The sequence below is a fragment of the Canis aureus genome, chromosome 1, assembly GCF_053574225.1.
Source record: "Canis aureus isolate CA01 chromosome 1, VMU_Caureus_v.1.0, whole genome shotgun sequence".
Classification (NCBI taxonomy): domain Eukaryota; kingdom Metazoa; phylum Chordata; class Mammalia; order Carnivora; family Canidae; genus Canis; species Canis aureus.
In genome coordinates, this window is record NC_135611.1 from 39,255,946 (window position 1) to 39,283,115 (window position 27,170).

The following is a 27,170-nucleotide window of genomic DNA, read 5'->3' on the forward strand; positions in this document are numbered from 1 at the left end:
CGTGAATTGAGACACATGAGGCAGAGAGACTGCATCTGGACCTTTGTAAATGCTCATGAGTATTAGTTATTAGTAAATATTAGTCTGAATAAAAGTCAGGGTTGCAATAGATCAAATGTCCCAGGCCCCTTCTAGAGAATGAAGCTTCATTATTTCATTTAAATATCATTAGTTTCCTATTTCAATTCTTCATCTCTTTTTGTCTTTCTCTTCCTGCTTGAATATAGACACGTGCATGAAATTTAAACTTTTATGAGGCATTTTGTTCAATTATTTGTTTTTCCTGGTTCCTCCTACCCTTCTCTCCCAACACACACATAAAATAACTTTATTATTCAGTGATAATGGAATCATGAATAATGTCACTATCCTCTGCTATATTTTATTAACAAGATTAACAAATTATTTTAACCTATAACTGTTTATTTTCCTTTGTTAGAAGAAAGTGTCATCATAACCTTTTAAGGTATGTGGTAATATGTTTCCAAATTCTATATGATAATGTTTACCCAGTCTGGTATATTAATAGGCTTTCATTTAAATCACCACAAAATTACCATATATTTTCTAAGGAAGCTGTGGCCAGAGTCTATGATCTAATTTTGCCATTAGCCAGTAATGTCTAATTTCTGTTTCCTTGGTCTGTCTTATTATTTGGAAGTGGAAATTATACTTTCCCTGCCTTTGGTCTACTTAAAATATCACAGAAGGGTAAACTGTCCTGAGAGCTTGAAACGACATAGACTATGGGTGAATCCTGTGGCACATGAGGACCAGATGCCCTGATAGTAACTACCACCTGGTGTCAGTGATCAGCATCCTTTGTTTTAACCGTAGAATGATACGCTCTTTGGGAATAGGTGAAATGCTTACTGGCTTCATTTTAGCTTCTTAGTTGGAACCAAGGGATGATTTTAAGATTGAGAAAAGAAATGCTTGGGTATGTAGCTGGGGATTGTGATCAGACCAGCTCCCGGTTTATCCATTTTAAATCTCCATTTAGCCAAAGCTAAACACATTTTGGATTAACTGCCTTTTGAGGTTATCTTGGTCCCTCTGGCTTCCATTAGTATTGACTGTACTTTCTTTCTTTCTTTTTTTTTTTTTTTTTTAAGATCTAGTAATGGTTTAGATTGAAGTCTGTGCAGGAAAGGAGGATCTCCTTTCCCACATAGGGAAAGAGATTAAGGATCTGAGTCACAGAGCTACTCAAAGGGACAATTTCTGCCCGAAGCCCACACTGATTTATGAGCATCAGCATGATTTAAGTGATGAGAGTGCAGAATCAGAATATCATTTTTTAAGGATTTTATTTATTTATTCATGAGAGAGAGAGAGAGAAAGAGAGAGAGAGAGAGAGAGAGAGAGAGAGAGAGAAGCAGGCTCCATGCAGGGAGCCTGATGTGGAACTCGATCCCGGGACTCCAGGATCACACCCTGGGCAGGCACTAAACCGCTGAGCCACCGGGGGATCCCAGAATCAGAATATCTAAGTCTTCTGCCACTAACTGACTAATTAATTGGGTTAACCATAAAACAGATGATTTTTTGCACTATTCTTTGGGCAGTGTTAGTCCTATAAATCTGATATGAAATGGGGCTGCTGCGATTTTTTTTTTTTTGCCATGAATTTTAAAAATTCAACTTACTGAGTGCTTTGAGGGTTTTTGGGGTTTTATTCATTGTTTTTATGAATGAAGTAGTTTCAAATGGAGTAGACTGTGAGAGATGTTAGGAGACTTTTAATGTTCATTTTCCAATTTGCTTTTCATTTTTAAAATCATAATTATTATAGGCCTTTGAAAGTTTATTTTGCACTGTGTCTTAAAAAAATGAACATCTTTGGGCACCTGGGTAGCTCAGCTAGTTAGGCATCTGCTTTCAGCTCAGGTCATGGTCCCAGGGTCCTGGGATCGAGTCCTGCATTGGGATCACTGTGGAGCAGGGAGTCTGCTTCTTCCTGTCTCTCTGCCTGCCACTCCCCTTGCTTGTGCTTGCTCTCTGTCTGTCAAATAAATAAATAAAATCTTTTTTAAAAATTAACATCTTTTAAAAAATGAATTTCAGATCTCAGATGACTTAATGGGCTGGGAGGAGGTGTTCCTGCTTTAGGAGCTGGTATGCATCATAACAGGAACACTGCCAACAATTTATTAGGGATTGCCACCGAAACCAAACTCATGCAACAGAAATTATAAAAACATGGATCACAAATCCTTAGATGTTTGAGAGTCATCACAGACTTGTAGAATGGGGAGAGTAGCTTTTCTAAAATTTGGAATTTATTTAAAAACAGTAGCTTTTTCCTGGGGGAAAATGTTACTGTTTGTTTCTAAGAACTTTTATCAGGTAAATGGCTTGAGGGTAAGTCAGGGCTTCTGAGTGGTGCCTACAGCCCTTAAAGAGGGTGAAAAATGGTAAGTTGAGGCTTATAGGCTACTATTTGTGACAACTCAGTGAGAAACATTTCCCTAAATATGTTAGTGTTGGCTCCCAAAATGCTGTTGGTGCTCTAAATGGTCGCTTTACAATTTCCTGACTTCAGGATAAGCAGTGGGTATGACATACCCCACTGCTTTCTACAACCTCCTGGGGTTGTAATTGTGGTTCCTACTCACCTTTGGCTCCCTCCCATCTCTTTTCCCAAAGTGCCAGTGCTCTAAACCTGGTTGTAGAAAGAGATGAAGGTTCCGGTAATCATAGCTTGTAAATCACGTTACTTTCTTCCTCTGTCTTCCTTTTTCCTTATTCCAGCTGAATGGAACTTCAGTCCCTATCAAATAAGTGGATTTGTGTAGAGGGAATATTGTTCAGATTCCAAGTGTCGTAGTAGTAGAGTCAGTTTTAGCCATCGTTGTATCTCCAGGGGAACACCGGCCAGGCCTCCACGGACCATTCTGATTTGATTTGTTTGGAAGGGGTTGAATCAAAGTGTGAAGTTTCTCATCACCAGCTATTAAGTGGAAAACAAAGTCTGACATGAACCCTGACCACACTGCCTTCCACATGTTGGTCCCATACCTACTACCACCTCATCTCTGCATCACTGGTACTCTCCTCCTCACTCTTACATTCATCAAAACGGAAAGATGAGATGGAGTCTCTATTACAAACATTACTTGATTTAAAAAAAAAACAGATGTATACAATATTTTATTTCTAATTAAAAGGGCTTCAAGGTCAACTCAAACTTTCCCAATCACAATGCCTCAGTGTCACAACAGCTACATTAAAATATTATATGTGCCTGCCCCTACCATATATTAAATGCTTGATAAACATCTGTTGAAAGGAACTAACTTTGATTTAAATGCTTTAGAATTTTGTTCTGAAAAGGTGAATCCACCTATTCTGTTATTAACAACAAAAATATGTGGAGTTGAGTCCAATCTTATTTCACAATGAGTCTTAAGCATCATAGTTCTCCTTCCTTCTTCGAGAGACAGTAATTGAGTTTCAGGTGTGGGATCTGCTACTAAATATTCACTTGCAATTTGCATCGAGATGTCAAATACATTTTACAAATATTCTTTGAGAATACTCTGGATAACTTAGGAAGGGATTTAATTTAAAATCTTCCTGAGGGGAAAAGTGAGTCTACATCAAATGAAACAGGGGGCAGCCCTAGAAGTTTTAGAAGTCACATGGACAAATGGGATACTCAGAACTTCAAAAAAGGATGTGAAAGAATCTCCATCTTTGATCGTGACATATCAAAGTATTTAAAAATATTTCACATGTAAATGTTTAAGCTCTGGATCAATATTAAAAACAAACTTTAGGACTATTGCATTTGGCATCTATGTTAGTTTCCTGGTGTTGCCATAACAAAATATCCAGACTGGGTGACTTAAACAACAGAAATTTATCTTTTCACAATTCTGAATGCTGGAAAACTCAAGGTCAAGGTATCATCAAATTTGGTTTCTCCTGAGCCTCTCTCTTTGGCTTGCAAATGGTTATCTTCTTGCTGTGTCCTTATATGTCCTTTCTTCTGTGTGTGCACACTCCTGGTTTCTCTCTACATGTCCAAATATCTCTACATGTCCAAATATCTTACTTTTATGGGGACACCAGTCAGCTTGGATTAGATTCCATTCTAATGGCTTCACTGTAATCTTCTCACTTCTTTAAAGACCTTATCTCCAAACAGAGTTACATTTTGAAGTACTGAGGGCTTCTGCATATGAATTTGATGGGGACACAATTCAGCCTATAATGGTGTCTAAGCTAAAAGTTGTCTTGGAAACATGGGACTTGGTAAGAAATACTGAGTGTTCATTCAGTGTTTGGACTCACCGGTACGGAAGGACACTCATAGCATGACTCTCACAAGGAGAGCCACCAAGTGATGTGGCAGTTGTCTTGAGGTGAAATGGACTGGAATAGTCACAAACCAAGGACTCTCCTCTGCTGCCCATCCTCCACCATCATCACAAGTCTTCTCTGCTTGCATGGCTTTTCATGATTCCTCAGTTGCTATGTTGCAGTTGCAAAAATGCATCTTGCCTAATGGATGCTGTATGTGGAAATATTGGGGTACACCATAAATGTCGCTAAATTGTATTTATGATTCATTTCTCAGATCTCATAAAACCATTAAGTTTTAACTTCATGTTATGCCCTTGTGTCTGAATTTCCAGAAAGAGCTAGGTTTGAGAACCAGCTCCATCAGCTGTAGATGGTGCCAATTTAGGCAAGTCACTTTATGTCTCTGAATCATAGTTGTATCATCTGTAAAGAGGAAAAAGCAGAACAGCCAAGTCGAGTTGGGAGAACTAAATGAGATAATATGAATGAAATGCCAAACATACAGAATAAAGACTTAATACTAGTAAATATTTTTATGATACTTCTTGCAATTTTATCACCCCCCCTCCCTTGCAATTTAAAATACCATTAGCACTTGCATAGAAACAACCACATGATTCTTTTCATTCCCCTAAAGCCTTGCTTGAGATGGGGAGAGCCCCAAAGGAAGTCACTAGTCAGAGCCAAGAAGAAACACCTCCTGACATATCTTAGAAATAACTTTGGAGGAGGAGGGGTCTTGGGAAGAACATTTGACTATATTAGGCTTACAAGTGTCAGTCAGTGGTTCTCAATTCCATAGGCTCCTGGGCAGACCTGAGCCTTGACTAGGTCCCTAGGAGGCGGGGGTATAGTGGTAGAGATTACAGACTCTAGAGTCAGATAACCTGCATTCAAATCCTGGCTCTTCTACTTTCTGATTGTGAGACCTTGGCAAGTTAATTAACTCCTCTAGGTTTTGGTGTTCTCAAATGTGAGATGAGAATACAAGTATTATCAACCCCAAAGGGTTGTCATAAAAATTAACCCGCAGATTATTTTTTTAAGATTTTATTTTTTTAATTTTTAAAAAATTTTAAAAGATTTTATTTATTTATTCATAAGAGACACACAGAGAGAGAGGCAGAGACATAGGCAGAGAGAGAGAAGTAGGCTCCAAGCAGGGAGTCCGATGTGGGACTTGATCCCAGGACTCCAGGATCATGCCCTGGGTGGAAGGCAGGCACTTAATCACTGAGCCAACCAGGCATCCCTAAGATTTTATTTTGAAGAAATCTCTACACTCAACATGGGGCTTGAACTTAACAACCCTGAGATCAAGAGTTGCAAGCTGTACAAGCTGACCCAGGTAGGTACCCGGTGTTGATTTTTTTCTTTTTAAACACTAGAATAAGTGCTGGGAATAGAGTGTGGATAAGATAATTTCCTCCTTGATCTCCACTAGCATAGTGGTTAAAGGCCCAGGCTGTGGGACCCAATGACCTAGGTTTTAGACACTTTTTTTTTCCATTTACCATTGGGGAAGTAGTCTAATGTTTCTGTGCCTCAGTATTCTTCATCTGTGAAATGAGGATAATAATACCAATACCCAGATCATAGTATGACAAGGAAGATTAAATAAGCCATATGTCTTAAGTTTTTAGAATACTTGGCACATAGCAAGTATGTGTGCATGCCTGTGTGTGCACGTGTGTGTGTATATATATGTATATATATGTATATAAACAGACACACATAATTCTTATTATTAAGTGGTATCTGCAAACTAAGGTAAAAGTAACTATAGTGTTGACACATAGAAGACTTGAGTTCTCTTTGTCCTTAATCAAGTGGTGTTACCTCTCCTGACCTCAGGGATGGCAGGTTCTGTCCAGCTTTACATTCTCTGACCTTTGTCTTGGTAATGATCAGGATTATGCCTTCATCAGTATATATGGGTAATTTATTGCTTTGGAAAGTATAATGGGAAAGAAGAATTTCAGTTTTATAAATATAACCCATTAAGAACTATTTCAGCCTTTGAGCCAGTATTCTGGCTGGGTCAGTATTTTAGTCCCATTAATTCTTTCTGTTAACATTTTCATTTTTTTCCGTTGTACTTTTACCAAGAGAAAGTATTAGACTTGTGAGCCCTTGCATACTCGAAGCCCTGGTTCAGAGACTCTTGGGAGTCTTCAAACCCTGAAAATACTTAAATTAAAACATTAGTTTCAAAGTGAGGACCATTGAAAAATCCGAAGTGTGTTTTGACTCCCTTTCTCTCTTCTGTAGGTTGCTCTCTACAGTAGGATAAACTCAGAAAGATGTTCAAAAGGTGGTATTTGTAGCCTTTTTCTCCTATTATCTTAATGAAACTATTGTTTTCAAAAGTGTAGTTCTGTTAGCATAGTTCAATGAGCTTACACTAAAGGAATGTCTAATACATTGCTTTTAAATGTGGTGACAAGGGATGGGGAACAAATAGTTGTTCAAAGGGATTTTCCTGGAAAAACTGAACTGACTAGGGTTCATGTCTAGGGGTAATGGACTCTCTCCCAGAGGGTCATTAATCCCCAGGAATTGGCCTGGTCTTCAATTGCTATTGCTTAAGTAAACAATAAATAACATCACACAGATATGTAATGAACTATAAAACAACCACTTCTCAGCCTGCATTGTAGATATGCCTGCAGCACACACAAGACTGCCCTCTATTAATCACCTCCCGACTTGATTGATTAGTTTCAATCAGCACCCTGTCCCCGATTTTCTTTTAAGATAGATTAATTTCATACTTTTGAGGTCAGGGAATAAAAGCATTAACATTAGGCCCAGTAAAAATGGTGTCTGTCTGTGCTATAGTATTTTTGACTGTTTCTGTCTGTCCTTCTCTGTGTTTGGCATTTGTTACTGTGCAGCAATTAGGTATAACTCACACCTTGCCCCAATAATGCCAAGATTGGTACGGATGACACTGGTTAGGGGAAACTGAATGAAACTTCCAAGGACAGTGACTATTTTAATTAGGGTCATGATACAGACTTTCCTGCCCAGTCCGTCCACTGCTACCATCATTTCTCAGCCATCCTGCTCAACCTCCGATAGCCTGTAACTCTTATGATCATGTCCATCTTTGTGAAACCCTTCCTGGCTTGGCCTCCACTCTCTCTTGGTTCTCTTCCTAACTCATCAGCCACTCCTCCGGCTCTTTTATTTGTTTTTTTTAAATTTTTTATGGTGGTAAAAAATGCATGGCATGAAGTTTACCATGTCAACTCTTTTCAAGCATACAGTTCAGTGGCATCGTGTACAATCACACTGCTGTGTAACCACCATGAGGTACTTCCAACAGTTTTATCACCCGAAATAGAAACTCTGTAACCATTGAGCCATAAACGTCATTTTCACCCCCTCTATTATACCTTCTGTTTCTATGAATTTGCTTATTCTAGATACCTCATCTAAGTGGAATCATAAATATTTGTTTTTAATTTTGGGTTATTTCACTTAACATAATGTCTTTAAAGTTCGCCCATGCAGTAGTACGTGTTGGAACTTAATTCCTTTCCATAACTGTATAATATCCCACTGTATGTAGATAGTACCTTTTGTTTATTCATTCATTTGTTGATGGACACTGGGTTATTTCCACCTTTTGGTGATTGTGAATAATAGTGCTAACACCTGTTTTTGGTATATACCCCAAAGTGGAATTGCTGGATCATATACAGCAATGCTCTGTTAACTTTTTGACACCAGAACTTTTCTACAGTGGCTGCTGCACCATTTTACATTCCATCATCACAAGGGGGCCTTGATTTCTCCATATTCTCACTAACTTGTTTTCCTTTTTTTTTTTTTCTTGTTTTCCTTTTTTAAAGAATGATAACCAACTAAGTGGGTGTGAAGTTATACCTCGTTATTGGTTCTGTGTTGTCTTCTGAATTTGCTTGTCTTCACTGGAAGGTCTGAGGACTTGATTTTTGTGTCTCTTCTCTTTCCAATTTGCTGCCACCCCTTGGGTGAATTCCTCCAATCTTCTGCCTAAATACAATGGACATGGTGATGTATCTTGCCAGCCCCAATGTCCCACTAAACAATAGGTTCATATATGTCATTGCACAGTATGTATTTTTGCTTGGTTATTCAATAGGCATCTCAACAATGAAATATGCAAAATTGAACTCATGTTCCATGCTCACCATCCCGTACTAACCATGAACCTACTCCTCCAACAGAATTCCCATATCTGTCAATGTCATCTCCTTTCTATCAGTTTCAAGCCTTGGATTCATCTTTCACTTTTCTGTTTTCCTGCTCCCCACCTCCACCATCCACCAGCAAAATCTGTTGGCTCTGCTTTCAAAATACACCAGAAGTTTGTTCTGGTCTCTGTTAAATGCTATCTGCACAGAGAAGACTTCTCCATATAAAATAGCCCTTACCCCAACATTGGCAATCCCCTTATCCTGCTCTGTTTTTCATAGCATTGGCATCACATATATTTGCATAAGTGATATTCCCCTGACCCACAGTGTGAGGGCAGGGGCTTGCTTGGTTTGTTTACTGCTGGTCATTTAATGCCTAGAATAGTTCTTATTCAATAAATGCTTAGTGAATGGATGATTGGAGAATTAAGTGGAAGATATGGATCTGCCCCTGAGGAAGCAATAAAATGAAGATTCTGTATATGAAAGAACTAAAAATAATAAACCTTCTGGATTTGTTTTTCAGGAGAAATGGATTTTTCAAATAAATCCTACCCTATCATGTGACCAAAACGTAGCTATTTGAGCTGAATATGGTTTTCTCTTGCTAGACACATTCCTTCTAAAAGAGAAGATTTTGAACAACCTTGATCAGTTAGTGTTGCTGTAACAAATATGCAGTATTTGGTTGTAGTTACTTTTAGTTTTATAGAATTTTCCTTTGTTGAAGTCAAAGCCCTCCTCATACACTGTCATTTTTCTTTAAATTGATGTTAGTTTGGGAACCCCTGGGTGGCTCAGTGGTTGAGCGTCTGCCGTTGGCTCAGGGCGTGATCCCAGGGTCCTGCAATTGAGTCCCACTTCGGGCTCCCTGCATGGAGCCTGCTTCTCCCTCTGCCTGTGTCTCTGCCTCTCTCTCTGTGTCTCTCATGAATAAATAAATAAAATCTTTTTAAAAACCCTGAAATTAGTTCATTAAGAATTTTTTTTCTTGAGTAGTAGAAAGGAAAATGCTATTATAATCTGAAATTCATTAAGATGATTTTTAAAACATTGATAGCATATGAATAATAATTACATTATTATTATCACAATTTTTGAAATGTACTTAGGGATTCTATTAAATTCTAAGCTCCTTGGGGTGCCTGGGTGGCTCAGTGGTTGAGCATCTTCGGCTCAGGTCATGATCCTACAGGGAGCCTGCTTCTTCCTCTGCCTATGTGTCTGCCTCTCTCTCTGTGTGTCTCTCATGAATAAGTAAATAAAATATTTAAAAAGTAAATAAATTTTAAGTTCCTTGAAGGCAGAACAATGCCTTGAGCTCTGCATTCTCCTCAATGTCTGAAGTCATGCTTTTTATTTAATAGGTCTCCATTAAATAATTGTTGAATGAAAGTATCAGTTCTTTTCTGCAAAGGAGGATTATACTTTTTCTTGGTTCCTTTTTCTTGGAGAAAAAGGAACTATATGGTGGACAAGATTCTTGTGGGTCTAGGGTCTGGCAACTTCCTGCTTTGTGGGAAATGATTCCCTTGGGGAAACACTGTGAAATACTTGCCTATTAGCAACAAAAGAGTTGTAGGGACCTCCACTCTTCCTGTATCCATAGAGGATTCCTATAATTATATGTAAGTAAATTGTAGTATAGATATTGGTTGTTATTATTAGTCTTTATTCTTGCAGTATTTTATTTCCATAGTATAAAAGAATAATGGAAAAGGTAAATATATAGGGCGCCTGGGTGGTGCAGTTGGTTAGGCCCCCCACTCTTGGTCTCAGATGAGGTCGTGATCTCAGGGTAGGGAGATTGAGCCCCATGTCAGGATCCACCACCAGTGCAGAGTGCGCTTGGAATTCCTTCTCCCTCTCTCTGCCCATCCCCTGCTCACTGAACTGGACATGGAACCAGGCACTTTTGCATGCTTTGTCTCATTCAATTTTATTTTTGCCATATCAGTGCAACTTCATGTATACATTCTTTCAGAATTTCCATCAACTTTTAATTTTTAATTCATGAATTGTTTTTAACATTTAAAAACTCTTAAAAAAAATAAAAAAAATAAAAACTCTTAAATAGGGCAGTGATGGTGGCGCAGTGGTTTAGCGCCGCCTTCGTCCCAGGGCGTGATCCTGGAGACCCAGGATGGGTCGGGCTACCTGCATGGAGCCTGCTTCTCCCTCTGCCTGTGTCTCTGTCTCTCATCTCTCATGAATAAATAAAATAAAATCTTAAAAAAAATAAAAATAATAAAAAATAAAAAAATAAAATAGTAGAAAGCTATTCAGGGAAAAATGTGAATTTATTCTTTGAACTTCTCAAAACTTGATGACCTGTTTTACTAGAACTTGAGACTTGGCTCAGCCTGATATGCTAATAACCCTCTTATTTCCTCAAATAGCCTTTGGATACTTCATTATTTCTCATGAAATATTTTTAACTTTTATTAAATATAACACGACAATTCATATTTCTCAAATTCAGTAAAAAGAAAAATATCTGATTTAAATGTTTCTGGGTAGCCATCAGGAAAGGAGATACACACAATGTATTAACTAATGTGTTTTTTAAAATTTTTATTTGTCTTAATTTTAGGTACATGAAAACTTTTTCATGTGCCTTAAATTCGATGTTGCCTCTGACATCTTAAAAACAAACTTCCTTGTTTTGTTTAAATCTGTGCACATCATAATTGAAATCCACCTGAAAGCTGCTAATGACATACTTAGATTAATCTAAATAACCTTAAATAAGGTCAATAATAGAAGGACTGTCACAGAATTGTTGTTAGAAGTAAATGATTTATATATTTATATTTATTATATTTATATAAGTATTAATTGATATAATTATTATAGTCTATCTATTGTATTTTATAATTTACATATAACATATCTCATATATATATACATTATATATAACTTGTGTATACACACACACACCTTCACACACACACATACACAGCTCAGAACCAGAGTCTGCCAATTAAAATGTGCTCTGTAAGTATTAACTATGATATTGATGGTGGTCATGGTGATGATGATAATGATGATAATGTTTAGCCTCCCATGATATCAAAAGGGGTCAAAAAATCTTCTGTCATTATTTTTTTATCTTTTATAATCAGTAAAGAGATTATATGAAATGGAAGACAATATGCAGAAGTGGGTTTTAATTTTATTGCTCAAGTATATGTGTATATATATATATATATATATATATATTTAAATATATATATTTAAATGGCTCTGAGAGCTGTTGATACAGTGCATTCAAGTTTAATAATTCTATTTTATAAAATCCTGCCGAGCTCTCTCAGATAGGGGGAAAAAATCAACTAAAAGGAATAAATGACCAGAAGTCACACATTGAGGGAGGTCAAAGAAAATAAATATGTTCAGCCCTGGGCCTAAAGGTTAAAAGAGATTAATTTAAATGGCTCCACTTAGAGAATATGACAAAGTCCCAACAGTTTATGGCAGACACAGTATTTCATGCTTAAAAGTTGTGTTCAGATACATGGTCTTCATTCTCCTACAGCCCCTATAAATGGGCGCCAGTTATCTACATAAAACTGCAGTCTGAGAAGGATATGAGTATATGAACATGTCATCCAAGTTAATGATGCCATGGATTATAATGCAATAAAATAATAATCCATCTCTGCTCCTAGTGCAGTGCTTTTTAATTCAGCCATGATATCCTATATGGATATGTTTATCCTGCACTTTTCCCTGGCTATGGAAATTATTCCCCAGCAATCGGCAGGGGACTATCTGATGTTTCACCAATAGGGTATATCAGCCCTGGCGATTAAAGGGATTACTTATTTGCTTACTCAGAAAGGATTAATGACAGAGAGCAAAAGCTTTGTTTAAAAATCATGTGCCATGACTTCCTGGAGTTCAGGAAGGAGAGTCTGAAAGGTATCAGACCATTTTATGAAGAAGCTTTTTATTCAAAAATTAAAATCTTGATCCAGTAAATGGTCCCTTTGTGATGAATTCTGAACTTTCTTTAAGTAAACAATCATTTTCTGGTGATGTGCTGCCATTGTATTTGGCATTCCTTTAACCCAGAATGTGCTAGAACTCTTATTTTAACTGATTATTAGAGAAGGTGGTTTTTTGTGTGTAAATGGACACTAAAATATGGAGTCTTTTATACCTATGTACTAAAACATTAAAAAATAATAATTAAAAAATAAAACAATATTAAAGAGCATTTTGTTCTTATAATACCTATACACTCTTCCTTTTACAGTGTATCTGTGATATTCCAGTTTACACATAATACAGATTTTCATATTATTTTTGGTTTTCTTTGTTTGGGCCAATAAATGTAATAGCGATTACAATGTTCTGTTTGACCCAAACTTTACTTGACAGCAGTTATTAAATCATATACTCTATATGTGAGATTCCAAAATTGGAAAATTCTCAGGATCTGGCTGTGATATCTGCTGCTGATATTAAAAGTATCAACATTAATAATATAAAAGAACATCAAAAAAAACAGTAATGAACCTCAAAATACATTAGACATTATTTAGAGAATCTCCTCCCTTGTGAAATTTTTAATTTAAAAAATAATTATAGTTGCTCTTCATTTCACCTTCGAGTTAGCTTATAATGAGATTGAATTATGGGGCATTTGTTTTTACTGAGATATATTTTTTTTCCTCATGTTCTCCCTAGAAAAAAACTACGATTTGCCAAATTTTCTCCAATGAGCCATTAAATAAATGCTACTAATAGCATATTAATAGATTAAGAGATTACATCTGAAATAAAATTCTTGTTTGTATCTGCCTCCACTGTGCCTTTCTTCAGAGTGACCAGAGCAAGGGGGTCCATCATGGCATTCCACAGTTTCAGGAAAAGGACATTGTATGGGCCCAATGGCATGGGTGAGAATGGCATCATTTCTAAACTACTGTTCTCATTTTTCTCTCCTTGACCATCCCTGAGAACTTGACAAGCCAGCACTCACCCCTGCAAACTGGTACTAGAAGAGCAAAATTATTTCGAAAGTAGTTCCATTTGAAGTAGAATTAACTTTCTTAAATTGGGAGGAGATTTTTTTAAACTAAAAGAAAAATGTTTACTTTCTTTTTTTGCCCATAGAAGGCACAGATGGCTGGTATCTTCTTATGTAATAATAAAGTGTGATTAGTTATATGATATGAGAACAATTTAGCATTCTTTTAATATTCTCTCTCTGCTTTCATGATCATTTTTTAAAATACATGTTCTGGTCCACTTGTGGCTTTGCCAGGTTATCTGCCCAAACAACACAGTCCTATTATTTGTTTTGTTTCCTGTATAAGCTAAAAAATTTCTTGTTAACCCCAGTGACATCTGGATATATGTTTGTATACTGCCAGATTCTACTAACTTTATTGATATGTTTTACATTAAGTTGCCTGGTAAATTTGCAAATGCAGCAATTATTGCAGTGAATTGAATTTCAGAAGTAATGCCCTAGATTTTTCCTTCAAGACAATATAAATGATGCTGTCTAATGCCAGTGATAACTAGCCACAAGCCAAGCTCTTTCCAATAAATACAATGTTTGTAATGAGATGGTGGCTTTCCTTTTATAAAGCAAAGGAAATTGGTAATGAAAATCAAGATTCTTTCCCTGAACTTTATTAAATCAAATGAATCACAGTCTGATACTTAAAGTCAATAGCTCAAGCTAAAACAAAGTGTATTATATGTGTGATTACATAGCTTTTCTAAAATTAAAATAATGAAGATAGTGAACGTTTCCTTTTTAACTAGTTGATTTCATTGAAATGATTCTAAGTTTTAAGAGCATTATTTTTGTTATTTCCAATGAATTAGTAAAGTGGATTTTAATTATTACCCCAAATTATTTTAAAATTAAGAACCCTGTATTTCCATATGCTATAGTAATTTCTACCTATTTCTTCAAAAGAAATGTGAACAGATTGATTGTCATTAGTCTTACCAAAACATCCCCAAATATTAAAGTTCCCCACCATGCCTCTCTCCAGTTCTGAAATCATGCTGGCTTCTGGTTAGAGAATTGAAGGCATCTGCTGGGCTCCCCTGTGCCAGAGTACCTGCCTTTACCTGCTTCACTTCCTCCCAGAACTGGAATCCTGTCCTAGAGATCCTTCTTATTGTGGCAAGCTTCATTTCCCAGACAATGTGCTTCACCCACTTCTGGGATGCACTCCTCTCCTCCCACCCCCAATCAGGTCTCCCTGGCCTAGATCACCTTTGGTAGGGGCCACCTCTTACTGGGTTGTTGACATTAGCCTGACTTCTTTGTTAGACTCACAAGTCTATAAGCTTCATGTCCTGGCCAACTGAGCCAAATCTCTCAGCCTTGATTTTGACATTTTCCAGGTTGTGAACGTTCTTGGTCGACACCGAGGCCCACACCTCTCTTTGATATTGAGAATTTAATGGGAAATATGATTTTAGAAATGTGCACATGTTTTACAGCTATGTCCATACTCTTACATAGAGTTGAATGTATAAACAGTGTGGTGACATCTGAGTGAATGCTTAATGAATGCATGAATAAAAAGTATAAATCTTAGTGTTTAAAATACTTCTTTGGATGGTAAGACAAAATGATGAGAAAAGGCACTCAAGTTATTATAGGAAGATCTCAAGAGATTGTTATTTCTATTCCTGCCAGATAATGACTTTTGATAAGTTCCTAATTTCCAAGTAAAGAATTAAATATGAAAATTGCTCCTCGAATTAGCCACAACAGTTGTGGTCTACACTATGAGGAATTCTCCTGGCAGTTCTGGCAATGATGGTGATGTGAACATGTGTATTCTGGCTGCATTTCACTTCTGGTTCATCTTCCTCCCAGCTGACTAAATTGCTTTTATAATTTCAGCAGGAAAGTATGCTCACCTTTTTCACATTTTCTGTTTAAAGTTTCAACCTTAGCAAACTAAAACATTTGCGTTCTGCAAAATGTCTCCTAAGCTTATTCATCTCTAGCTTCCTTATTTGTAACATGGTCCCTAAGTGTCTGCCTATTGTTTTAGCAGATTTAGGTAGCCTTATAATATTTATATCAACTAAAATTTGAAATACCTGGTTTTCATTTATTATTGTTGCCTATGTTTTATTTCATTGTAAACATTTCGTAATAACCTATGATCCTTGAAAAACACTGGACATTTTTTTAAATTGGAAGCTTTTATTATAGTTATGTTATTTCCATATGGATGAATATAGTGATCTGCCATCTAATTTATTCATCTGGAAGTCAAAACTTCATTTCGAGGTGAATGTAAGCTCATAGACTCCCTTGTGGTAAATTTAGATGAATATTCTCATTGCTTCAGAATATATCATGCATACCTAGTTAAGAAACCTTGCAGCAAAATTGTCATTTCTGAAATTCATTAGGCAAAGTATATGTATTTGCCTTGGCTTTAAATTTGCTGAAGGAGAGACATTGATGTGGAAAATTTTCTCAGGTGCAGAGACTGACTGAGTATTCACATATGGCTGACATGGTTTCATTTGCTTCTCCTAAATTACATGAATTGGACTCATTTTGATGCTATCCATATTGCTGCCAATGTTTTTCCAATTTATTTTAAAGCCATTCACTCTTTTTTAAACTATTCTAAAGCAAGAGGTGGGATGCCTTTGGCATCGCCTGGACTGGAATATTCTGGTATATTTGATTTGATAATTGAAGTACAACAAATGACACACCACATTCTAGAGTCATACTTTTTTTTTTTTAAACTTTTGAGTTCCCAACATCTAAAACATTTGCAAAGATATTTGCCTTTAGTCTTAGTTAAGTACCTTGTGTATAAAATTAAGTGATTTCATTAAAGTGCATTGGAGGAAAAAGATAACTTATGACAGAAAGTTTACAAGTATAAAGAACTTAGCCAGAAACTGTGATGTAATGTTAAGTAAATAACCTTCAAAAATTATCCTGATAGATTTATTTGTACTTCCACAGAAAGTGCCTACAATTTGTGTTGTGGGCTCCAATCACAGAGTTCTATTACAAAGCTCTCAATGAAGTGGTTAATTTATTCTTAACAATTGCCCTTGGAAATGGAATTAAGCCTCGTTAACTTCAGATAGAATAGATGTCCTCCATGATGGAAGAGGATGTTGCCTCTGAAATAGACGGATGCAGAATCTTCCAAGTGTATTTCTCTTATCTGCAGTGGTCGAAGGGACTTCTAAGAATTATTTTATAAATCTTACTTTTTGATGATTTCTGAAATTGAGTTCAGTTGAGCTGAAGCCTTTATTACATTGAATTTTCATGCGTGTCAAAGACCAGTGGACGTGAATAAGAATTAAAGAGATCCATAAATAGAGCCCTAAAAACATCCACTTGTATTGTACTTGGATACCACAGTTGGACCGAGTCCTGAATTGTCATTGACAGGTTTCTCAATCTTGTCAGTAATTACGGCATCCCATAGTGCCAGCAAACAAAGAGCAATTTTCTGCCATAGCTGTTGTGACCAGTTTATATTAAGATGAAATGTTGTCATGAGATAAATATATGAAAGCCTCATACTTGCTTCTATCTAATGCAATGTTTGTTTGTTTGTTTTTCCTCTACTCAAGCGTGGAGTACCTCCACCGAAAAGAGATTTGGAGAGGATACATTGACACTTTGGATGCAATGTTCATTGTGTCCTTATTGAACACAAAATTTTTATTGTAAAGGCAAAATTAGCTAAGTGCACAATCGCTAGTAACATCATATTAGGCTCATTTGACCATTTACAGTTATACTTTGTGCTTTATAAGCTATCAAAGAGGAGCAAATTTGGTTTACATCTAAGGTTACAGAAAGAGTGAATGTATGGTTAATAGTTTTCCTTATAATATAGGATAGTAATTTGAAAAAGTCAGCTTGGATCTCAACCCAAGCTGAACTTCCCATTTGATTAAAGAATCATAGTTGTATGTGTGGACTTCTTGGAAATGGCAGACACAGAACTAAACTATGTCTGCCCTGGGGGTTTACAATTCTTAATCTTTTGCTTCCAAAATATTGAGGGTGAAATATTTACATTGAAACAATCCTATAGATGATTAAGTATATTGTAATTAGAATTAAGGCTACTTAAATTATTTTGAAAGCTGGGAGCCTCTGGAGATATTTGCCAGCACCAATAAAATACTAAAAGAGCACATTAATGAAGAGTTTGGCATATTTCTTTCTTATACATGTACTTTGAATGGTATATTAAAAGACAAATGGAAGTTGGCTATACAATTCATAAAGTGTTTGGGATTTTTATTCCTTAAAGACTCAAGATGTTTTAAAATGTGGCTATAAAATACAAATACTTTTTTTGAAGTATGGAAACACACCAGTGCTTAGACGAGGGGAGTCTAGCCTTTCTGGGATAAGAGTCTATGTGTATACTTTCAAAGTAATGTTTTCCCTTTCAATGTAGTCACTTCCAAGAGATAGCATATGTAGGGGCACCTGGGTGGCTCAGTTGGTTAAGCATCTCTTGATTTCAGCTCAGATCATGATCTTAGCAGGGTCATGATGTCAGGGTTGAGATTGAGCTCTGCATTAGACTCATGCTGGGCATGGAGCCTGCCTAAGATTCTCTCTCTCTCTCTCCTTCTGCCCCTCCCTACCTACCTCTACTCCCTCATAAAAAGGGGGGGGGTGTCTATGAAGCATAGGGATTAAGAGTGTGTGTGAAGTCTTCTAGCAGATATTAAGTACTATGCGGATACTAGTACTTGACTAATAGAGGTATAATAATGCTGCCATTGAGTTGCAATTTCTTCAATAAATTTTGACTCAGTAACAATTAAAAACCACCACCATAGACACAGACCAGTGTTTTAACCTTATAACCACACTTCTTATTCATGCTTTTCCTCCAGATTTTGTATTTTTTTATTTTTGAGAGTTAATTTTTAGGGAGATAATTTTTAAAATAAATGTTTTGTTTTAGAACATTTTTAGATTTACTGAAAGTAGAAATGTTTCATATGCTCCTCACCCATTTCTTTTTTATTAATATCTTACATGTTCTGGTACATTTATTACAATTAATGAACAAGTGTTCATACTTATCATTAACATTAAAAGCCCATACTCTGTTTAATTTTTTTGACCTAATGTCCTATTTACATTCCAGGATTCCATCCAGGATACCACATTGTATTTAGCCATCATATCTCCTTACGCTCCTCTTGGCTATGATATTCTCACATTTGCCTTGTTTTTGATGACATTAAATTTTGAGGACTACTGGTCAGGTATTTTATAAAATATCTTTCAATTGGGATTTAATATCCTTCCCATGAGTCAACTGGAGTTATGAATTTTTGGAAATAAGATCACTGAGGTGTTCATTTTCATCATATTCTGTCAAAGGTACATTTTATCAACAGGATTCATCATTGTTGATGTTGACCGTGATCACCTGACTGAGGTAGTCTTATCAGGTTTCTCTATTGTAAAGTTACTCTCTTCCCTCTTCCCATACTGCAGTCTTTGGGTGGAAGTCACTATGCACAGCCCACACTTCTGCAGAGGGAGATATGTTCTTCCTCTCTGAGAGTATATTTTCTACATAAGTTATTTGAAATTCTTTGAATGGGAGATTTGTCTCTCCCTTCCTCATTTATTTAATAATTTGTTTATATCAGTATGAACTCATAGGTATTATTTTAAGCTTTAAAATATAATCCAATACTACTTTCTTTTCTTGTGCAAATTATTCCAGCTTTGGCTGTAGGGAATGATTTTAGTTGTCCTATGTCCCTTTGATGTACTCCCATGATTGTTGTTGTTTTTCAACGCTTTTTGCTTCCTGACAAAACAATATGCTCTAGGCTTACCTTGTATATTTTCTGCCCTACTCCTAGAATCATCCATTTCTTTAGGGAGCCCTGGTTCCTTTGATTAGAGAATTGCATTAGAAAATGAAACCTGGGCCCTAGTGTGCTTGTCACTATTGAAGTGTTGTCTCTAGACCTTCAGCTAACACTAACAAAGCAAAAACTAGTCTACATGTGTACAGGCATCTGGATTTATACCCATAGATATAAATATTTCTTTCTAGTTATCTCTATGTATATGAAGCTAACACAGCAGTGACCTCTGCAACTCTAACCCAACTCTCTCCTTGCTTATTTGTACACTTCTAACCCATTACATTTACATTGGGACCCTAGAATAGAAAATGGACACTAGGTCAAAATCAAGGAAATCTGAATAAAGTATAGACTTTAGTTAAAATAAATGTACATACACACAGATGAATATACACATATAGCCAAACTCTACATGAGTGTTGATAGACCTCTTTTTTAATATCTGGATTTTAAGGATGAAAAATAGTGGAACATGTAAAGAGACAAATATGTGGGAATTGCTATTTGGGTTGTTTCCATTTTAATTTTTATTCTCTTTGACAATAACTTAACACTTTATACCAAAACCAAGAACAAAACATTGACTATGTTTCTGTAGGTCTCTGAGCTTTCCAGTTGTATCATTGTCTAAATCTTTGACCAATACCGCATTGTATTCATCACAGTAGCTTTACAGGAAATCTGGAAATTGGGTAGTGAAAGTTCTCCAACTTTCTTCTTCAGAATCGTGTTGGTTATTCTAATTAATTCGTTTTTCCATGTAAATTTTAGAGTTAGTTCACTGATATCTACAAAAATAGCTTACTCGTCATGATCCCTTTCCTCAATTATTATACTTGGCTCTCAGTAATTGTTTACCATTTCAAAAATTCAAATTCATCCTTAAAAATTTGCCTCTCCTCTAAAGATATTTACCCTCAGAATATTTGAACAATTACAACACTATTGGAAAAAATGTATTTGTCCTCCCCAGGTATTTTGTTTAATGGAGAACACTTATTTGAATGCATAAATTTGAATATTTAAATATTTTAATCCTCTTATTTTTCTTTGATAAACATCTCACTATACAACGGTTATAATATCTACCCCCAGGATTGTTGCGAGAGTTAAATTAGAGGACTTGAAAGAATTAAATATGCTTAGAGCTTAAAAAGTATTCAATAAATGCTACTCATGCTTATAGTTAACCTATTTTCTCATTTGGGGAAAAGAAAAAAACCTTATGCACACTTTAACTTCACATAATAGTCTGATACAAGATTTATTATTTAAGTATTGTTTAACATCATGCACTTTTAAAGTGTAATGCTGCATTATATAAAAAGCTCCACTGCCATATAAATGCATTTAATTTTACCCTAGGATACATTAAACATTTGTGGTGTTAAAGTTAATGGACTTTAAGAAAGTATTAAACTTTCATTAAAAGCACAAGTTTGTGACTATATAAATGCATACTTTTAAATTTCATAAAGTTATGAAATTAATATTGAGAACATTTCTAGATTTTTCTACTGAATGTTTGACAATCAAGTTTGTATGATTTGTTTATGCAGGATAAGACATAAGCATAACAAAAGGAATGTCCATGAGCCACAGAAAAACCTATAAAGAATACATGTGCAAGATTTCTTCCAGTATCCTTAGATATATGTAGCCTGCAAAGAACCACCTTTTCAATAAGTCATTCTTGGGTTTACATGGTACTTGGCTGTCATGCTGACACTAACATTGAGATCAGTGAAGTCAGGAAGATGTTCTGTTACAGTTTTTTTCTTGAAAATTAAGATACCACACTGAGTGGTACCACTGGGTAATTAATATAGTCTATATAGGAAATAAGAGTTTACGTCAGAAAACTGTTGTAACATTACTCATTATAAAATGAATTAATACATACTATGTATCACATTCTTTTATTTTTAAGCAAGCTAAAAAGATTTTCATCAGGTTAACTGAAATAATACTGTTTGGTTTAATGTTTAATTTTTTTTAAAGATTTTATTTATTTATTCATAAGAAACACAGAGAGAGAGGCAGAGACAAAGGCAGAGGGAGAAGCAGGCTCCATGCACCAGGAGCCCGACGTAGGATTCGATCCTTGGTCTCCAGGATCGCGCCCTGGGCCAAAGGCAGGCCCTAAGCCACTGCGCCACCCAGGGATCCCGATACCAGTGTTCTAAAAATAACATTAATAATAGAGTCCTCACAATGTATCAAAAGCATAAATAATGTTTACAACCTATTAATGGTGGATTATAAGTAAAATATATGCATTTTGTAATAACTACCTTTATTTTCATAAAATGAAAGAAAGCATCTTTTATCCAAGTTTTTATCTGATTGAATTAAAATTTATTAATAGGGAAATGTGAAAAATGCTGATAAGAAGTCTTATTATTTGATTTGAATATTGCATTTCTTTGGAAAATAGCATATATTTCATCATATTATGAAATTGAGATTTAGAAAATTTAATGTAATATTTTAGAAATTAATTTCTAAATTTATTTTAGTAAATGTTTAGAAAGAAACTTGTTTCTCCAAGTATGGTGTTCCTTTAAATTACATTAAAATTAGGAGCACCTGGCTGGCTCTGTCAGTTAAGCGTCTGCCTTCGGCTCAGGTCATGATCTCAGGGTCCTGGGGTAGAGCCCCACTTCCAGCTCTCTGCTCAGCAAGGATACTACTTCTCCCTCTCCCTCTGCCTTCCACTCTGCCTTGTGGTCTCTTGGGCTCTCTCTTTGTGTCAAATAAATAAATAAAATCTTTTAAAAATTACACTAAAATTGAATTTGGAAGCAGCACAAGTGTTAATATTGCTCATGTATCCTACCATGATGAAAAATTCTGACAAAACAGACAGTGCATGTCAAGGAAATGTCTTTATTTTTATGAAATTCTAATTTTATCACTATTAAATCATTTCGGTGACTTTACTCATTTCACAGCTACATTTTGAGTGCCTTGTAGAACCTGGGCCCTGCAGTCCACTAGGTTCAGGGCACACAAGGGTCAAATACTTCAAGGAGTTCATAATCAGGGGTAGAAGCAAAAATAAAAACAGAGGTTGAATGTATTGGTAGCAGTGACAGAGGTAAGAACTGGAACCAACTCAAGAACCAGTGAAAAGGAGCAAGCCCCCAATGGGGTCTGTGTTAGGCTTTGCTTGTGTGTGTGGAGGGGAAAAAAGAAGCTTCCCAAAAGTGGCAGGGCTGATTTTTGGGAGGAGCAGCCTTGGCCCTGTATGGTCAGTTCCAGGAATCCCATACGAAGCAACTGTTTCCAGACATTGGACAATGGGTAGCATAGGGCTACGATCCTTGAGGGAAGGAACACTCCACATTCACCCTGATTTTCTACCTAACTTTTTTTTTAAGATTTTATTTATTTACTCATGAGAGACACACACACACAGAGAGAGAGAGAGAGAGAGGGAGGCAGAGACAAAGGCAGAGAGAGAAGCAGGTTCCGCGCAGGGAGCCTGATGTGGGACTCCATCCTGGGACTCCAGGGTAACCCCTGGGCCGAAGGCAGACACTCAACTGCTGAGGCACCCAGGTGTCTCTCTACCTAAACTTTTCAAATTGCATCACACGAAATGAGGTCCAAAGAGAGAAGAGCCTGTGGTAATGATTTTGGAATGGATCAACAAGTCAATAGAATAGAATGAGGAATCCAGAACTACAGCCATACAACATAGCTGATTTTTTAGCAAAGTAACAAACTTAGTGAAGAGATGAAAGTCTTAATCAGTGGTGTGGGCATAACTAAATATCCATATGGAAAAAAATGAACCTTGACCCCTAACTCATATGTAAAAATTAATTTGAGTTGAATTATAAGCCTAAACATAAAAGCTGTAACTATAAAGCTTCCAGAACAAAGGAAAATATATTCATGACCTTGGGAAATGCAGATTTCCTAGCACATAGAATTATTAATCATCACAGAAAAAACTGATAAATTGAATTTCATCAAAATCAAACACTTCTATTCACTAGAAGACACAAATGGGAAAATGAATCAGCAAGCCACACAGAGAAAATGCATCATGCACAGGATAATATATTTATAATACATATAATTGCCAGAAGGTTTGCATTTGCATGCAGGAAAAATGCCTGATTTTTTTAAAAAATTAAAATGAACAAAATACTGAAACAGAAACTTACTAAAAAGAAAATACACAAATGGCCAGTAGGCACACTGAGAAGTTGCTCAATAGTATTCATCATCAAAGAAATGCAAAATAGGAGCATCTGAGTGGCTCAATCAGTTAAGCATTTGCTCTCTACCTTGGGCTCAGGTCATGATCCCAGTATCTTAGGATGGACCCCCACATCAGGCTCTCTGCTCAGCAGGGAGCCTGCTTCTCCCTCTCCCTGCCCTCCCTGCTATCTCTCTCTCTCAAATAAAATCCTTAAAAAAATGCAAAATAAACCTAAAATCCATAGCATGATATAAATGCTAAAATGACTAAAATTAAAATAACTAATAGTACCAAATATCAGCAAGGATGTGGAACAACTGTAACTCTCATAAATTACCCTCAATAATATAAACTGGTGCAGCCAATTTAGAAAGCAGTTTGGCAGTTTCTTATAAAATTAAAGATGCATTTATTTAATCTATGACTCACCAATTCCATGCCTAGGTATTCACACACAAAAAAACCCCCAAACCAAAAACCAGACAAACAAAAACAAAACACCAAAACCCATATGTCCATAACAGATTTTTAACCAAGTGAGTAGTATGAACACATTGGAATTTTTAGAAAGGTGAGGCTTTATTATAAAAGAGGATAAATGAAAGAATTAGCCAGAGGCAGGGACATTGGGTAGGACACCAATATGTTGTCCAGGTGAGAGGTGATGATGGCAGAACATAGTAAGTACAGATGTGAAGGAATGAAGTGGGTACATGTTCCAAAAATGGAATGATCAGGACCTTCTAAATGATTGATTTTTGGTAGAAAAAAGTCAAAGATCTATGTGAGCACCACAATCTACATAACAATTCATGCAGTAGCTTACATACGTGTGTGAGATATAGATGATAGATAGATGATAGATAGATAGATAGATAGATAGATAGATAGATAGATACATACATACATAGATACATAGATACATAGATAGATAATAGATCACACAGGAGAATCAAATCTCAGATTGTATAGAGAAAAGTATTCAGAATATGTTCGTGTGTTAACATTTACTGACTTTTTTTTTTAAGATTTTATTTATTTATTCATGGGAGACACACACACACAGAGAGAGAGAGAGAGAGAGAGAGAGAGACAGGCAGAGACACAGGCTCCATGCAGGGAGCCCGATGTGGGACTCGATCCCGGGTCTCCAGGATCACACCCCAGGCTGAAGGTGGTGCTAAACCGCTGAGCCACCCAGGCTGCCCACATTTACTGACTTATTGAAGTATAATTTACATATGATAAAATGCGCAAATCTTGCATTTTATGCAGTTTGATGAGTTTTAGCAAGTGCTTACATTTCTGATTAAAAATCTTCATCAGCCCGCACTGTCCACATGCCCACGCCTCAAGGCATATGTTTAAAAGATCATCTTAAAGTGTGCTTGACGGCATGTTTTATGTTTATAATCCCATGTGATCTTTGTCACAACCCCGCGGAGTGAGTGCATTACTCACCTCTGTTCTGTGGATGAGCTAGCTGACAGATTTGTGAAGCAGCGTGCCCAAAGACACATAGCCAGCAAGTAACAGAGCAATGAATCAGACAAAGTTGTCTGACTCCAGAGCCCAAATACAAGTCCACTACACACACTGCCTCGCTTGACTGTCTGCCGCTAGCCTTTGTTACCCATGGTGGTCTTCTTCCTCAGCATCCTTTCACCCCTCCATCCTTTCCTTTCTGTGGCTCCTAAAGCTCTCACTCCTTCTGACTTGCAGGCTTTTTCCTCCAAGTTCCCTCTCAAGTGTCACTTCCCTAGGAAAACACTTCCTGAGACTGAGGTGGAGCACACCTGTGGCTGTGTTCAGCCACACAGCCCGTTGCTCACGGGTCCATTCTCATATTCATCATTTTTTATTTTGAAGATGTTTATATGTTTCTGTCTCCTCATTGGAGCTCCTCCAGAACAGACTGGTTTCCTCATCTTCATTTTTCCTAGACCTTGACATATGGAGAAGAAGGTCTGTAACAATTGTTTGTTAAATAAACCAATGTTTTACTGCCAGGCAATTTAGCATTGAAGTTGCATTTGCGTAATCTTTATGTCCCCCTTGCAAATTGTATATCAAACAGTAATAAAATGGTTTGAAGTTCAACCGAAAAAATCAAAAGAGAGGAAAACAATGTGTGGGGGGTTGTTTCCTGGGCTGAGTAGCATTATGATATTACTCTTTAACAGCATTGTAGAAGGTGGATTTTTTTTTAGAGCTTAAAATGATTGGCTGAGATATTAAGCTGCTTTGCCAGCTGTTCAAAAACTGGATTGCTCCCAGCATATAAATAACCACTGTTATATCTCTATAAAATTCTAGACCTTGAATGGCATATTTGATTAAAGCAAAATGAAAAAAGAAAGAATTGTTATAAACAAGAAGCTGAGATTAAAAATGTGTATTCAGTAACTACCTACGGTGAGTTCAAATAGTCTTTTCAAGAGTACACATAGAAAATTAAATAAAATATTTGCAATCTTAAAGCAACTAAAACCTAGACCTCAGTCGAGTTATCTACTCTTCCATCTTTCCCTTTTATCCGTTCAGGTAAAGCTTATTGCAAAGGAGTGTCAATCATTTGTCATTTTAGGGATTTGTACACCAATTATATCAATGTAACATCTTTAGTATCTACTTGTGTGATATTGTTAAATATGTATGCTTCCAGTAATTTTTTGGGAAGCAAATGAAAATTATATTTGTAATAAAGGAGAAAGGAGAAAAAATGAGTGGGAAATATCAGAAAGAGAGACAGAACATGAGAGACTCCTAACTCTGGGAAAGGAACAAGAGGTGTTGGAAAGGGAGGTGGGCAGGGGATGGGGGTGACTGGGTGACGGGCACTGAGGGGGGCACTTGATGGGATGAGCACTGAGTGTTATGCTATATGTTGGCAAATTGAACTCCAGTAAAAAAAGAAAATTATATTTGTTAGCAACTTATTGTAGTAGTAGTAGTAGTGAGTAGGAAATATTTGGATTTGAATTTAGTACTGCTACTTTTCAGCCACATCAAACTGGGTCATTTATTCAGATTTTCTTAGTACAGTTTCAATGTCTGTAAGATAAAAATTGTTTCACTTCTGAAGTCTTCATTTGAAGATTAAATGAGATCAGGAATATAAAGTACATATCACGAAACTGGGTACTTAACACAAGTTCTCAACTATGTTAGCTACTTTTTATTGTTAGCAAAAAGCTATGGGTTTTGTGTACCTTTAGTTTCCTAAATGCACTTGATTTCTTTTCATTCAAGATATCATTCAAAAAAATTTTTAAGTATTAATTTTTTTTATCTAGCCATACAAGAGAGAAAATTGAAGTAAAGGTATTTGTTCTCATCTTAATCTACTTTATAAGACAGCTATAGTTTCTGTTGAAATTTAATGCTTTCTCTTTATTTATTTTTATTTTTCTAATTTTATGATTTTTTATATTTAAGTATAATTGACATAGAGTGTTATATTAGTTTTAGGTATACAATATAGTGATTCTACAATTCTATACATTATTCAGTGCTCATCAGGATAAGTATATGCTTAATCCTCTTTATATACTTCATCT